We start from the raw sequence: 14005 nt of genomic DNA on the forward strand, positions 1-14005 counted from the left end.
ACCAAAGAACAACAACCAACCCCCGCCCCAGCAACTACAAAAACAAAAAAAAAGAAAACAACAAAAAGGAAAGAGATAACACCCGCCACATCCAACCAACCCATGTACACAATTCTCCCTCCCACCGAACCAAACCACCCCCCCCCCCCCCCCCCCCCCCCCCACACCCCCGGGTTGCTGCTGCTGCCGGCCTAATTCCCTACCGTTCCACCAGGAAGTCCAGGAAAGGCTGCCACCGCCTAAAGAACCCTTGCACCGACCCTCTCAGGGCAAATTTCACCCTCTCCAACTTGATGAAACCCGCCATGTCATTGATCCAGGCCTCCACGCTGGGGGGCCTCGCATCCTTCCACTGAAGCAAAATCCTACGCCGGGCTACTATGGACGCAAAGGCCAGAACACCGGCCTCTTTCGCCTTGTGCACTCCCGGCTCTGCTACTACCCCAAATATCGCGAGTCCCCAGCCTGGCTCAACCCTGGATCCTACCACCCTTGACACCGTGCTTGCTACCCCCTGCCAAAAGTCCCCCAACGCTGGGCATGCCCAGAACATATGGGCATGGTTCGCTGGGCTCCTCGAGCACCTAGTACACCTATCCTCGCCCCCAAAGAACCTGCTCAACCTCGTCCCAGTCATGTGGGCCCTGTGCAGCACTTTGAACTGTATGAGGCTAAGCCTCGCACAAGAAGAGGAGGAGTTCACCCTTTCCAGGGCATCCGCCCACGTCCCCTCCTCAATCTCCTCACCCAGCTCCTTTTCCCATTTACCCTTCAGCTCCTCCACTGAGGCCTCATCCACCTCCTGCATAACATGGTACACGTCCGAAATCTTCCCTCCTCCAACCCACACCCCCAAGAGCATCCTGTTCCGAACCCCCCGCGGGGGCAACATAGGGAACCCGCCACCTGCCGCCTGGCAAACGCCCTAACCTGCATGTACCTGAACATGTTCCCCGGGGGAGCCCAAACTTCCCCTCCAACTCACCCAGGCTCGCAAACCTCCCATCTACAAACAGGTCCCTCAACCTCCTAATACCTGCCCTGTGCCAGCTGAGAAACCCCCCATCGACGCTCCCGGGACAAACCGGTGGTTCCCCCGTATCGGGGACTCCATCGAGCCCCCCCCCCATGCCGTCTCCATTGCCCCCAAATTTTCAGGGTAGCCACCACCACCGGGCTCGTAGTATACCTCGTTGGAGGGAGCAGCAACGGCACCGTTACCAGCGCCTCCAGGCTCGTACTCACACAGGACGTCATCTCCATCCTCTTCCATGCTGCCCCCTCCCCGTCCATTACCCACTTACGCCCCGCTCTAAAAACACCCTTCTCACCCTTGGGGTCCCGTGTGCCCATACAAACCCTGTGATGCTCCTGTTGACCCTCCTAAAAAAGGCCTTCGGGATAAGAATGGGGAGGCACTGCAACAGGAGCAAAAACCTCGGGAGCACCGTCATTTTGATGGACTGCACCCTACCCGCCAGCGACAGCGGTAACATATCCCACCTTTTAAACTCCTCCTCCATTCACTCCGCGCAGACCTGGCAGTCTCTGGTGATAGCCCTGACCTCCTCAATGGAGTAGGGCAGGTTGCAGGCCTTGATGAAGTGAAAGAACTGGGTGACCCCTGGGTGATAGAGAGCGTTGTGTAGGGTCCGGAGTCGGTCCACTTGTGCGCTGGCACATGTACCTCGGGATAGGGCATCAGGGGCTCGTTGAGCTTACCGGGGCGATACAAAATCTCGTAATTGTAGGTGGAGAGCTCGATCCTCCACCTGAAGATTTTATCATTTTTGATCTTGCCCCGCTGTGTGTTATTAAACATGAAGGCAACCGACCGTTGGTCAGTGAGGAGAGAGAATCTCCTGCCGGCCAGGTAATGCCTGCAATGCTGCACACAACTTCCACGATGGCTTGGGCCTCCTTCTCAACAGAGGAGTGCCGAATTTCGAAATCATGGAGGGTGCGTGAAAAGAATGCTATGGGCCTGCCTGCCTGGTTGAGGGTGGCGGCCAGAGTTACGTCTGATGTATCGCTCTTGACTTGGAAGGGGAGCGTCTCGTCGATCGCGTGCATCGGGCCTTGGCGATGTTGGCCTTGATACGGTTGAAGGCCTGGTGAGCCTTGGCCGTCGGGGGAAAGCGGTGGAGTGAATGAGTGGGTGGGCCTTGTCCGCATAGTTAGGGACCCACTGGGCGTCGTATGAGAAGAACCCCAAGCATCGATTGAGGGCGTTGGGCAGTGGGGGAGGGGGAGTTCCATGAGGGGGCGCGTGTGATCGGGGTCGGGCCCCAGAACTCCATTTTGCACCACATAGCCGATGATAGCTAAGCAGTTGGTGCTGAACACGCACTTCTTGTTGTACCGGATCTCCGCACCGCCACCCTCACCATCCGGGGGCCAAAATGGCGGCGCACACGGGTCGCAGGTGGAGGGTGCAGGAACAGTGGGCCTGGTTGCAGCGGTGATCGAGCGGGCCTGGCACACAGCAGTGAAATGTCCTTTCTTCCCGTAGGCCTTGCAGAGCGCGCTCCACACCGGGCAGCGCTGCCGGGGGTGCTTTGTCTGTCCGCAGAAGTAGCACTTGGGTCCCCTGGGGTTGGCTGGCTACCGCGCGGCGCAGGCTTGGGGTTGGCTGGGGGTGGTCGCTGGTGGGGTCCATGATGGGGTGTTCGCTGGTGGGGTCCACGATGGGGTGTTCGCTGGTGGGGTCCATGATGGGGTGTTCGCTGGTGGGGTCCACGATGGGGTGTTCGCTGGTGGGGTCCATGATGTCCAGGAGGGGGGGCGCCGTGCGGTCGGGGGCGTACGCTTGTACATTACGGGAGGCGACCATTAGTGAGATTGTGAGTTTCTTGGTCGCCGCGAGGTCGAGGGTAGCCCCTTCTAGGAGGCGCTGGCGGATGTACGCCGACCCTATGCCCGTAACGAAAGTGTCCTTTATTAGGAGTTCGGAATGTTCAACGGCCGAAACGGCCTGGCAATCGCAGTCCCTCGCCAGGGCGTGCAGGGCACGGCAGAAATCTTCCACAGACTCACCGGGGAGTTGATGCCGAGTGGACAGGAGGTGCCTGGCATAGAGTTAGTTGGTCTGCTGGGTGTAGTTCTCTTTCAGATGCGTCATGACCTCAGCGTAGGTGGGCGTGTCCCGGATGAGGGGAAAGATATCGGAGCTCAGCCGTGTATACAGGATCTGGAGTTTCGGATGTCGGCTTCAAAGCAAGCTAGCCAGTGGGCGAAGGCCGACATGGTGTTGTCTGCTTGAGGGTGCAGCTGCAGGCAATCTGGCTTGATGCGGAGGTCCATTGTTGTAAAATCTCTGCTTAATAAATTGATGCATTATCAATTACGACGAGACGAGAGTAGAGTGTAATCGAGGCTTTATTAAGCAGAGATGTGTAGCCTCCTGCAGCTGCTGCCGGAATGGCTGCAGCTCGGTGAGCACACACGTTTATACTCCGCCTACTGGGCGGAGCCAACAGGCAGGGGATCTACCCCCATACCTGTAGTACAGGAGCCTTACCATATTACATCTCGTATGTGATATTATACAACAGTGGTGACTACCACAGTGGCTCGCGCTCAAGCTGGATTTTGTTGGTCCTTCCCCACCCATGTTTTTTATTAGGGCAAAAGTGTGCGAAACCCAGGGAAGGTAGTAGTCCTCTGGTGAGCCTGGTGTATGGATCAGAGGACGAGAAGTGCCACGAGAAAGAGAGGGCAGTTGGAGCAGGAAGGTTTTTGTGCTGTGCCACAGGTGAAGATGGTGGAGGGTAAGGGGGCTGCCCGCCCAGTGGTCGAAGGAGCAGAAAATTCCAGCAGCAGAGAAAAGAGGCTTTGGAAGATCTGGCTAACATAGTGGAGCTGCACAGAGCTGTGATTGAGAGAGTGGAGCAGAGGCCGGAGGCTTGGGGCCTGGCGATTCAGAAGGCGGAGGAGGCGGTGGGGGAGCATGAGGAGCTGGTTTAGCACACTGGGCTAAATCACTGGCTTTTAAAGCAGAACAAGCAGGCCAGCAGCATGGTTCAATTCCCGTGCCAGCCTCCCCGAATAGGCGGCGGAATGTGGCGACTAGGGACTTTACACAGTAACTTCATTGAAGCCTACTCGTGACAACAAGCTATTTTCATTTCATTTTTTCAGGAGTGGATGGCCTCGTTGGAGACGGAGTTGGGGATGGTTTTGAACAGCCAGAAGAGGCTGAGAGAGAAGGGTGTGAAGGTTGGGGTTTTATATCCTGCCCCATTATGGGAGACACATCAGAAACAGGAGTTTTATTTTGACTCCCCAGGGGAGATGTGAATGCATCTCTAATTCACTTGTCTCTCAGTCCGGAAGAAAGTACTCTCGAACACGTTCGTACTTTAGAATATTCTTTATTGCGATCGGGGCAGCCCTCTAGGTATTCTAAAGGTCCACCTCTGAGAGTGCCAAAATATTGCTCAAAACATCCTTTCTTTATATATTTTTTAAGAGGGCTGTCCCTTGCATTCACTTGAGCTTGCCCCCATTACAAAGCATAGCTTGTTTTTAACCATAGATCCAATACATGATTAACTTGTTTTTGCCATAGTTTCGATACATGATTTTACAGACTTTGAGGTTATCTATTGGCACATGAGTATATAGCAGTTTTAGCAAAAACAGCAGGTGTTTAGCCACAGTATCAACGGCTCCCACATTTCATATTCCATCATCCGGCCATCTTCCTTGTTTCTCGAGGCTATTCGGCTTACAGTCGGCTCACAAATTCAATAACAACTCCCTTATTTGTAACTTTCCACTAATGTGTCCCATTAATTCTGGCTTGTTCTAGCTATTAACCCTTGCTTCACATTCTCAGAGACAATGGACTTTATGAGGAACCATGGGCTGGGAGGAGTCTGAGGACATGGGAGAGGAGCTTTGTGTTCATTGTATAGTGTATGGGGTGGTTAGTTTGGGTGGGTTTCGACAGGGGAGTGGCGATGGTGAGTGTGCCTTTTGTTTTTCTTTGTTTTTCGGTGGTGGGGTGGTATGATGGGGTGTGTGGGCCGGAGGGGTGAGAGGGAGTCACACGCCTTGGGCGAGGGCCACCATGCTAGCTGGGCTAGTTAATGGGAGTTAAGTTGGGGGTTATCAGGAGGCAGGCATGGTGGGGAGAATGATGTTAGCTTTTTGTTTAAGGGGGTGGGGAGGGGCGGGGGGTGGATTGCTGACATGGGTGTGGCTGATGTGGCAAAGTTGGGAAGGGAGAGATGGCGGTGGACAGGTCCGAGGGCAGGTCCGGAGGAGTGTGTGATGCAGGCCAGGGGCTGTCTCAAAAAGGGGTATTGCTGATCAGCAGGGGAGGGTGCCGGGGAGAGCACCGTGACCAGGCTGGTCACGTAGAATGTGAGAGGGCTGAATGGGCCGGTTAAACAGTCACATGCATTCAGGCATCTGAGGAGTCTGAAGGAGGATGTGGTGTTTTTACAGGAGGCACACCTGAAGTTGTGGGATCAGCCAAGATTGGGGGAGGGATGGGTGGGGCAGGTGTTTCACTCGGGACTGGTTATGAAGACAGGGGGGGGGGGGGGGGGGGGGGGGGTGGCAGTGTTGGTTAACAAGAGGGTGGTGTTTGAGTTAGGGAGCATTATAGCCGATCCAGGGGGGGTGGGGGGGCAGATATGTCATGCTCAGTGGGAAGCTAGAGGGTATGCCGGTGGTCCTGGTAGATGTTTATGCCCCGAATCAGGATGACGTGGATTCTGAGCATGCACAGGTTGATTATGGGGTGTGATTTCAATATGGTCCTGGACCCGGGTTTGGACCGGTCGAGTCCCAAGTCGTCGAGGGTGTCAGCAGTGACGGGGGAGCTGAGAGGGTTCATGGAGGGTGTGGAGGGTGTTGATGTGTGGAGGTTTGGGAGACTGAGGGTGAAGGAGTTTTCAAACTTCTTCCATGTGCACTGAGTGTATTCACGGATTGATTTTTTGTGATGGACAAGGCACTGCTGGCGGGGGTGGACAACTTGGGGTATTCGGCTATTGGGGTTTCTGACCACGTGCAGCTTCCCACTGAGCATCACAGGGGGGAGAGGTGGGGAGGGGGGAGAGGTGGGGGGGAGGGGGAGAGGTGGGGAGGGGGGAGAGGGGGAGGGGGGAGGGGGAGAGGTGGGGAGGGGGAGAGGGGGAGAGGTGGGGAGGGGGCAGAGGGGAAGAGGTGGGGGGGAGGGGGAGAGGTGGGGATGATGGGGGGAGGAAGGAGGGGGAAGGGGGGATGGGGGGTAGGCAGGGAGGGAGCGAAGGGGGAGGGGGCGGAGGGGAGGGGTAGGGGGAGCGGAGGGGAGGGGGGCGAGTGGGTTGAAAAAGGAGGAAAATCTGTACAAACTGTATTGCTGATTGTTGGGAAGAATGTTTCCTGGGGTGTTTATTTGCTGTAACTGCTTTGATGCAAGTTTGAATCAAATGTTTTTTTTAAAAAAGGAGTGGTTTCAGGGCCTGAGGGTCCCAATTGTGTTGAGGGAGGTGATGGATGGTATGGGGGCGAGGTAGGCAGGGAAGGCCCTGGGGCCAGACCGGTTCCCAGTTGAGTTTTATAAAAGGTCAGGAGTGGAGCTGGACCACTGCTGGCGAGGACGTATAATGAGGTGAGGCAGAAGGGGGCCTCCCCCCTCCCCCCACATTGTCGCAGGCTTCCACCTCCCTGATTTTAAAGAAGGATAAGGAGCCGGAGCAGTGTGGGTCGTATGGCCCAATATCATTATTGAATGTCAATGCCAAGTGTTGACGAAGGTGCTTGCATCACGGATTGAGGACTGTGTGCCGAGAGTGTTAGGGAAGGCCAGATGGGTTTGGTGAAGGGAAAGCAGGTGTCGACGAATGTGCAGAGGTTACCTAACGTGATTATGAAACCCTCAGGGGGGGCAGGAGGTGGAGGTGGTGGTGGTGATGGACACGGAAAAGGCTTTTGATTGGGTGGAGTGAGTATATTTGTTTGAGGTGCTGGGGTGGTTTGGGTTCGGCCGGGGGTTTGTGGATTGCGGCCAGCTGCTGTACAAGGCACCTGAGGTGAGTGTGCGGATGAACCGTGTGGGGTACTTTAGGCTACAGCGTGGGACGAAGCAGGGTTGCCCACTCTCCCTGATGCTTTTCGCCTTGGCGATAGAGCCGTTGGCAATGGCGCTTAGGGCATTGAGGGATCGATTCGGGTGGGGGTCGGTGGGGAGTGTTAAGCATAGGGTTTCCACATATGCGGATGACTTGTTATTATATATTTCAGACCCAATAGGCTGCATTTGGGGAGATTATGAAGGTATTGGAGGAATTTGGCCAGTTTTGGGGTATACATTGAATATGGGAAAGAGTGAGGTGTTCCCGATCAATGATAGAGGACAGGAAAGGAGATTAGGGGAGTTCCCGTATAGGGTGGTGGGGACGAGCTTCATTTACCTAGGTTGGGACTGGGCCCACCTGCTTAGATTGAACTTGGCTCGATTGGTGGAGGGGATGAAGGAGGATTTTAAGAGGTGGGATGTTTTGCTGCTATCGCTGGCTGGGCGGGTGCAGACAGTGAAATGGACGGTGCTGCCTAAGTTTCTGTTTGTGTTTCAGAACCTCCCTGCCTTTGTCCCAAAGTCTTTTTTAGGAAAGTCAATGGGCTGATCTCAGGGTTTGTGTGGGCATGGAAGGCCCCATGGCACCCACAACATATCCTCCCAGCCTAAGTGCTGCCTTCCCTGCCCCCAAACCTTTAACACACCCATTGGGCCCATGGGTGCGGAGGACCTTTCTGGAACGGGGGCGAGGGGTGGGACGGGGGGAAGGGGAAGGGTTGCTGGCGTTACCGAGTTTAATAAATCATTATTGGCCAGCAAATATTATGAAGATGAGGAAATTGGCTGTGGAGGTGAGATTGGTCTGGGGACGGGTGGAGGCGGTGTTGTGTAGGAGAATAGGTTTGAGGGCATTGTTGTTGGTGCCTTTGTTGTTCTCGCCAGCCAGGTACTCCATAAGCCAAGTGGTTGTGTTAAAAGGTTTGGGGGCAGGGAAGGCAGCACTTTAGGCTGGGAGGATATGTTGTAGGTGCAGATCTGCAACAACCACAGGTTTGTGTCGGCAGGGCTGGACGCGAGGTTCCGGGGGAGGCGGCAAGTGGGGATTGAGTATTTCAGAGATTTGTTTACAGGGGCAAATTTGCGGGGCTGGAGGAGTTGGAGGAATTGTATGAGTTGCCCAAGGGGAATGGATTTAGGTACCTGCAGGTTCTGGTTTTCGTGAGGAGAGAGGTGCTGTGCTTCCCGGAGCTGCCACCTCCGGTGTTGCGAGACAAGCTGTTATCGGAGGATGAAACAGGGGAGGGGAAGATGTCAGATATTTATAAGGAACTGATGGATAGGGAGGGCGCTACGGTGGAGGATATTAAGCGCACATGGGAGGAGGAGCTGGGAGGGGAGGTGGTGGCCGGGACGTGGGCAGAGGCCTTGCGGAGGGTGGATGCGTCCTCGTTGTGTGTGAGGTTAAGCCTCATCCAGTTTAAAGTGGTGCGTAGGGTGCACATGACGGTGGCGAGGATGACCAGGTTCGTTGCAGGGGTGGAGGATAGGTGTGGGCGGTGCGCGAGGGAGCCCGCGAATCACATTCACATGTTCTGGGTGTGTCCAAGACTGAAGGGGTTCTGGCAGGGGTTCTCAGATGTGATGTCCGAGGTGCTGGGTGTGGGGGTGATTCCGTGTCCAGAGGTGATATTTGGTGTGTCAGAAGAACCGGGAGTCCAGGGGTTGGGGGCGGGGGCGGGGGGAGAGAGACCGATGTATTGGCCTTTGCTTCACTGATAATTCGGAGATGGATTTTGTTGGGTGGCCGGGATCCGGAGCCACCGAAGGAAGGGGTGTGGGGGAGCGAACTGACAGAATTCCTGAGATTGGAGAAGGTTAAGTTCGCTCTGCAGGGTCGGTAGACGCTCGCCTGGAGGTGGAAACCGTTCACCGATTTTTCAAGGAGAATTGAGGGATCAGCAAGGGGAAGGGGAGGGGTCTTTTTGCGGGGGTGGGGGTGGGGGGGGGGTGGTTAGGGAGTTAATATAAGGAATGCGGGACATGGCGGGGTGTTGGTGTCAGGGGAGTTGGAGGATTGTGGGTGTTTACTGGGTCGATGTGTTCTTCTGATATTCTGGGTTTTTTTGTTAGATACCTTGAATAAAAATATTTTATAAAAAGTATGCAGATGATACAAAAATTGATGATATGGTTGATAGTGATTTTAAAAAGCTGTAAACTGCAAGAAGATATCAATGGGCTGGTCAGGTGCACAGAAAAATGGCAAATGGAATTCAATCCACAGCTATGATGTAATGCATTGAGGGAGGACAAACAAGACAAAGGAATACACAATACATGATAGGGTACTGAGAAATGCAGCAAACAGAGGGATCTTGGAGAACATTATCATAGATCCCTGAAGGTAGCAGGACAGGAAGATAAGGTGGTTCAGAAAATCTAAGGGGCACTTTTCTTTATTAGCTAAGGTGTAGAATATAGGAGCAGGTAGATTATGCCGGAGCTGTACAAAAGCTATTTAGTTAGGCTACAATATATTCTATCCACCGCAAAACAAGGAGTATGTGATTGCACTGGAGAAGGTACCGAGAAGATTTATGAAAATGTTCCCAGCTGGACGCTGTGGGGTTCGCGCATGCGCAATGGCACTGGTGCCAACGCACGTATGCGCAGTGGCTCCCTTCAACACGCCGGCCCCAAAGCAACATGGCGCAGGTCTACAGGGGCCGGTGCGGAAAAAAGGAGGCCGCCAGCCAGAGAGGACGGCCCGTCAATCTGTGGGCCCTGATCGCGGGCTAGGCCACATCGGAGGTTCCCCCTGGGGTTGGACCCCCCGGCCACCACAGGCCGCCCCCGGACCTTCAACACCCCGAGGTCCCGCCGGCTGAGAGCAGGTGTGAATGGCGCCGGCGAGACTTGTTTTTTTTACGACAGCCGCTCGGCCCATCCTGGGCCGGGAATTGGCGGGGGGAGGGGGGGGGGCCCTTATAGCGGCCCCGACCGGCACCGCGCCAACCCCTCCGGCGGCAATTGCGCCGATTCTCCGGTCTGTGGAGAATCGCGTCCCGGCGGCGTGGCGCGATTCGCGCCTGTCGCGGGGATTCTCCGGCCCGGCCCCGGACTGAGAGAATCCCGCTCACTATGCTAAGAGAGCACATCAGAGGCTGTGTATTCTGCAGCGAGTCATTCACCGCATGACCCCCCCAAAGTCATTCCACCATCCACAAACCACAAGTCAGAATTATGATTGAATACTGTCCACTTGCCTGGATGAATCCAGCTTCATCAATGCTTAAGAAACCCAACATCATCCAGGAGGAAGCAGTTTGCTTGATCAGCACTCCACCTGCCAGATAAACATTACTTCCTCCACCAACAGTGCAGAGGTTGCAGAGTGCAAGATTCACGGCAGCAACTCTCCATGCTTTTTCAACAACTCTTCCAATTTTTATCTGCAAGAAGGACGAGAGCATCAGCGTATGGGAACACCAACATATTCAAATTACACACAGTCTGGCCTGGAAATATATTGCAGCACTTTCATTGTGACTTGGCTAAAATCCTGCAACTCGCTCGATACCCACAATTCATTGCAACACCCATTACAGGCATGACGATTTACACGTTTTACAACCATATTTTAAAAATGGACAGAACAGCTTTACAGATAGTTAGCACCAAACATATCATGGATTTAGGAAGACGGGAAGACCTGAAATTCAAGTATATACTGAATTAAAATGTGGACAATTACTGCCAGCTGTGAAATTCACAAGTTCCTTTGTTAAGAAATAGCTATCAACAGAACAAGACTATCACACACCAGCTGACTCACTCTTTCTACTTCACCCTTGGTTATAAAAACAAAACTCAATGCCTTATCTGCAAGGTCTACAAAAGGGTAATTTAACTTAAATGGGATCATTCAATTATGGCTGTGGCTGCAAAATTGTGGAAAAGGCACGTGATGTGAAAACAACCTGCTATCTTTTTGCAAGAAGGACTTTGAGTTCATAATTGGTCACATGATTAAGGCAGCCATATTTTCTACCTGTTTTTAAAAAAATAGCTGTGCAGATCAGAAGCACTGTCTGAAAAGCCATCAAACTAATTGCAAAACAACCCCCCCCCCCCCCCCTTCCCCCCCCCCCCCCCCCCCCCCCCCCCCCCAATCTATTCCAACTTCAATAATATGAAAGCAAATTACTGCAGATGCTGGACTATGAAACAAAAACAGAAAATGCTGGAAAAACTCAGTGGGTCTGACAGCTTCTGTGGAGAGAGAATGGAGCTAACGTTGAGTCTGGATGACTCTTCGTCAATGCTTTGACAAAGCATTATTCCATCTTCAAGTTCACCTGAGAGCAAACTTCATGGCAATTCAACTACAAAGAGCCTTGCAGTTTACTGAGGATCCTCTACTCCAGCCAAAGCATTAATTCATCAAAGAAACTACAGGCCTGCTACGAAAAAGACTGAAATAATTACCACCTGTGATCATATTGTTTTTTTTCTTCATTTATCTCAAATGTGTGTCGATGAGTATTAATAACTCTGCTGATACAAGGATTAATTATTAAAACTCCAGAAGGGTGACTTGGAACACTGGTTGGCTTAACTTCTGTAGTGGGGAAAATGCTTGAACCTATCATTTAGGAGGAAATAGTGAGACATCTGAATAGAAATTGTCCCATTGGGCAGACGCAGCATGGGTTCATGAAAGGCAGGTCATGTTTGATTAATTTAGTGGAATGCTTTGAGGACATTATGAGCGCGGTGGACAACGGGGAACCAATGGATGTGGTGTACCTGGATTTCCAAAAGCATTTGACAAGGTGTCAAACAAAAGGCTGCTGCATAAGATCAAGGCACATGGTGCTACGGGTAATGTATTAGCATTGGTAGAGGATTGGTTAACTGCCGGAAAGCAAAGAGCGGGAATAAATGGGTGTTTCTTTGTTTGGCTATCAGTGACTAGTGGTGTGCTTCAAGAATCAGTGTTGGTGCCCATGGGCAGGACAAGTGGCTAGCACTGTGGCTTCACAGCTCCAGGGTCCCAGGTTCGATTCCCCGCTGGGTCACTGTCTGTGCGGAGTCTGCACATTCTCCCTGTATCTGCGTGGGTTTCCTCCGGGTGCTCCGTTTCCTCCCACAGTCCAAAGATGTGCAGGTTAGGTGGATTGGCCATGATAAATTGACCTTTGGGACCAGCAAATTTAGGAGAGCTTATTGGGTTATGGGAATAGGGTGGAAGTGAGGGCTTAAGTGGGTTGGTGCAGACTCGATTGGCCGACTGGCCTCCTTCTGCACTGTATGTTCTATGTATGTACTAATTGTTTACAATTTACATAAATGATCTCGAGTTGGGGACCAAGTGTAATGCGTCAAAGTTCACTAGTGAGACTAGGATCAGTGGTAGAGCCAAGTGTGCAGAGGAGAATGAAAGTCTGCAGAGGGATGTAGATAGTTTAAGTGAGTGGGCAAGGGTCTGGCAGATGGAGTTCAATGTTGATAAATATGAGATCATCCATTTTTGTAGGAATAACATTTAAATGGTAAAAAGATTGCAGCCTGCTGCTGTGCAGAGGGACCTGGGTGTCCTTGTGCATGAATTGTAAAAAGTTGGTTTGCAGGTGAGGAAGTAATTAAGAAGGCAAATGGAATTCTATCTTGCATTGCGAGAGGGATGGAGTTTAAAAGCAGGGAGGTTATGTTGTACCTGGAGTACTGTGTACAGTTTTGGTCTCCTTACTTGAGAAAGGATGTACTGCCACTGGAGGATGTGCAGAGGAGATTCATGAGGTTGATTCCGGAGTTGAGAGGATTGGCTTATGAGGAGAGACTAAGTAGACTGGGACTATACGCATTGGAATTTAGAAGAATGAGGGGGATCTTATAGAAACATAATGCTATCGTGCCAGCCTCTACCACCTCCGCTGGCAAAGTGTTTCAGGCACCCACCACCATCTGCGTAAAAAGCTTTCCACGCACATCTCCCTTAAACTTTCCCCCTCTCACCTTGAAATCGTGACCCCTTGTAATTGACACCCCCACTCTTGGAAAAAGCTTGTTGCTATCCACCCTGTCCATACCTCTCATAATTTTGTGGACATCAATCAGGTCCCCCCTCAACCTCCGTCTTTCCAACGAAAACAATCCTAATCTACTCAACCTTTCTTCATAGCTAGCACCCTCCATACCAGGCAACATCCTGGTGAATCTCCTCTGCACTCTCTCTAAAGCATCCACATCCTTCTGGTAATGTGGCGACCAGAACTGCCCGCAGTATTCCAAATGTGGCCTAACCAAAGTCCTATACAACTGTAACATGACCTGCCAACTCTTGTACTCAATACCCCGTCCGATGAAGGCAAGCATGCTGTATGCCTTCTTGATGCCACTCTATCGACCTGCGTTGCCACCTTCAGGGTACAATGGACCTGAACTCCCAGATCTCTCTGTACATCAATTTTCCCCAGGACTCTTCCATTGACCGTATAGTCCGCTATTGAATTAGATCTTCCAAAATGCATCACCTCGCATTTGCCTGGATTGAACTCCATCTGCCATTTCTCTGCCCAACTCTCCAATCCATCTATATTTTGCTGTATTCTCTGACAGTCCTCCTCGCTATCTGCAACTCCACCAATCTTAGTATCATCTGCAAACTTGCTAATCAGACCACCTGTACCTTCGTCCAGATCATTTATGTATATCACAAATCCAGCATGGATCCCTGTGGAACACCACTAGTCACCTTTCTCCATTTTGAGACACTCCCTTCCACCACTACTCTCTGTCTCCTGTTGCCCAGCCAGTTCTTTATCCATATAGCTGGTGCACCCTGAACCCCATATGACTTCACTTTTTCCATCAACCTGCCATGGGAAACTTTATCAAACGCCTTACTGAAGTCCATGTACATGACATCTACAGCCCGTCCCTCATCAATTAACTTTGTCACTTCCTCAAAGAATTCTATTAGATTTG

General features: G+C 52.2%; 2 protein-coding genes across 2 annotated transcripts in view; one reads left to right on the top strand and one right to left on the bottom strand.

Moving 5' to 3' along the window:
- gas8 (growth arrest-specific 8) overlaps positions 1 to 10301 on the bottom strand; it is a 59007-nt gene extending 48706 nt beyond the window's left edge. Inside the window, exon 1 of the mRNA XM_038806463.1 lies at positions 10282 to 10301. The gene's annotated coding sequence lies outside the window, so the exon portion shown is untranslated. The remainder of the gene's footprint in view (positions 1 to 10281) is intronic.
- The window catches only part of dbndd1 (dysbindin domain containing 1), a 79028-nt gene that overhangs the window by 9225 nt on the left and 55798 nt on the right, over positions 1 to 14005 (top strand). The gene's annotated exons all lie outside the window — the stretch shown is intronic.

The sequence above is a fragment of the Scyliorhinus canicula genome, chromosome 9 (genome assembly GCF_902713615.1).
Source record: "Scyliorhinus canicula chromosome 9, sScyCan1.1, whole genome shotgun sequence".
In the NCBI taxonomy this organism is placed as follows: Eukaryota; Metazoa; Chordata; class Chondrichthyes; order Carcharhiniformes; family Scyliorhinidae; genus Scyliorhinus; species Scyliorhinus canicula.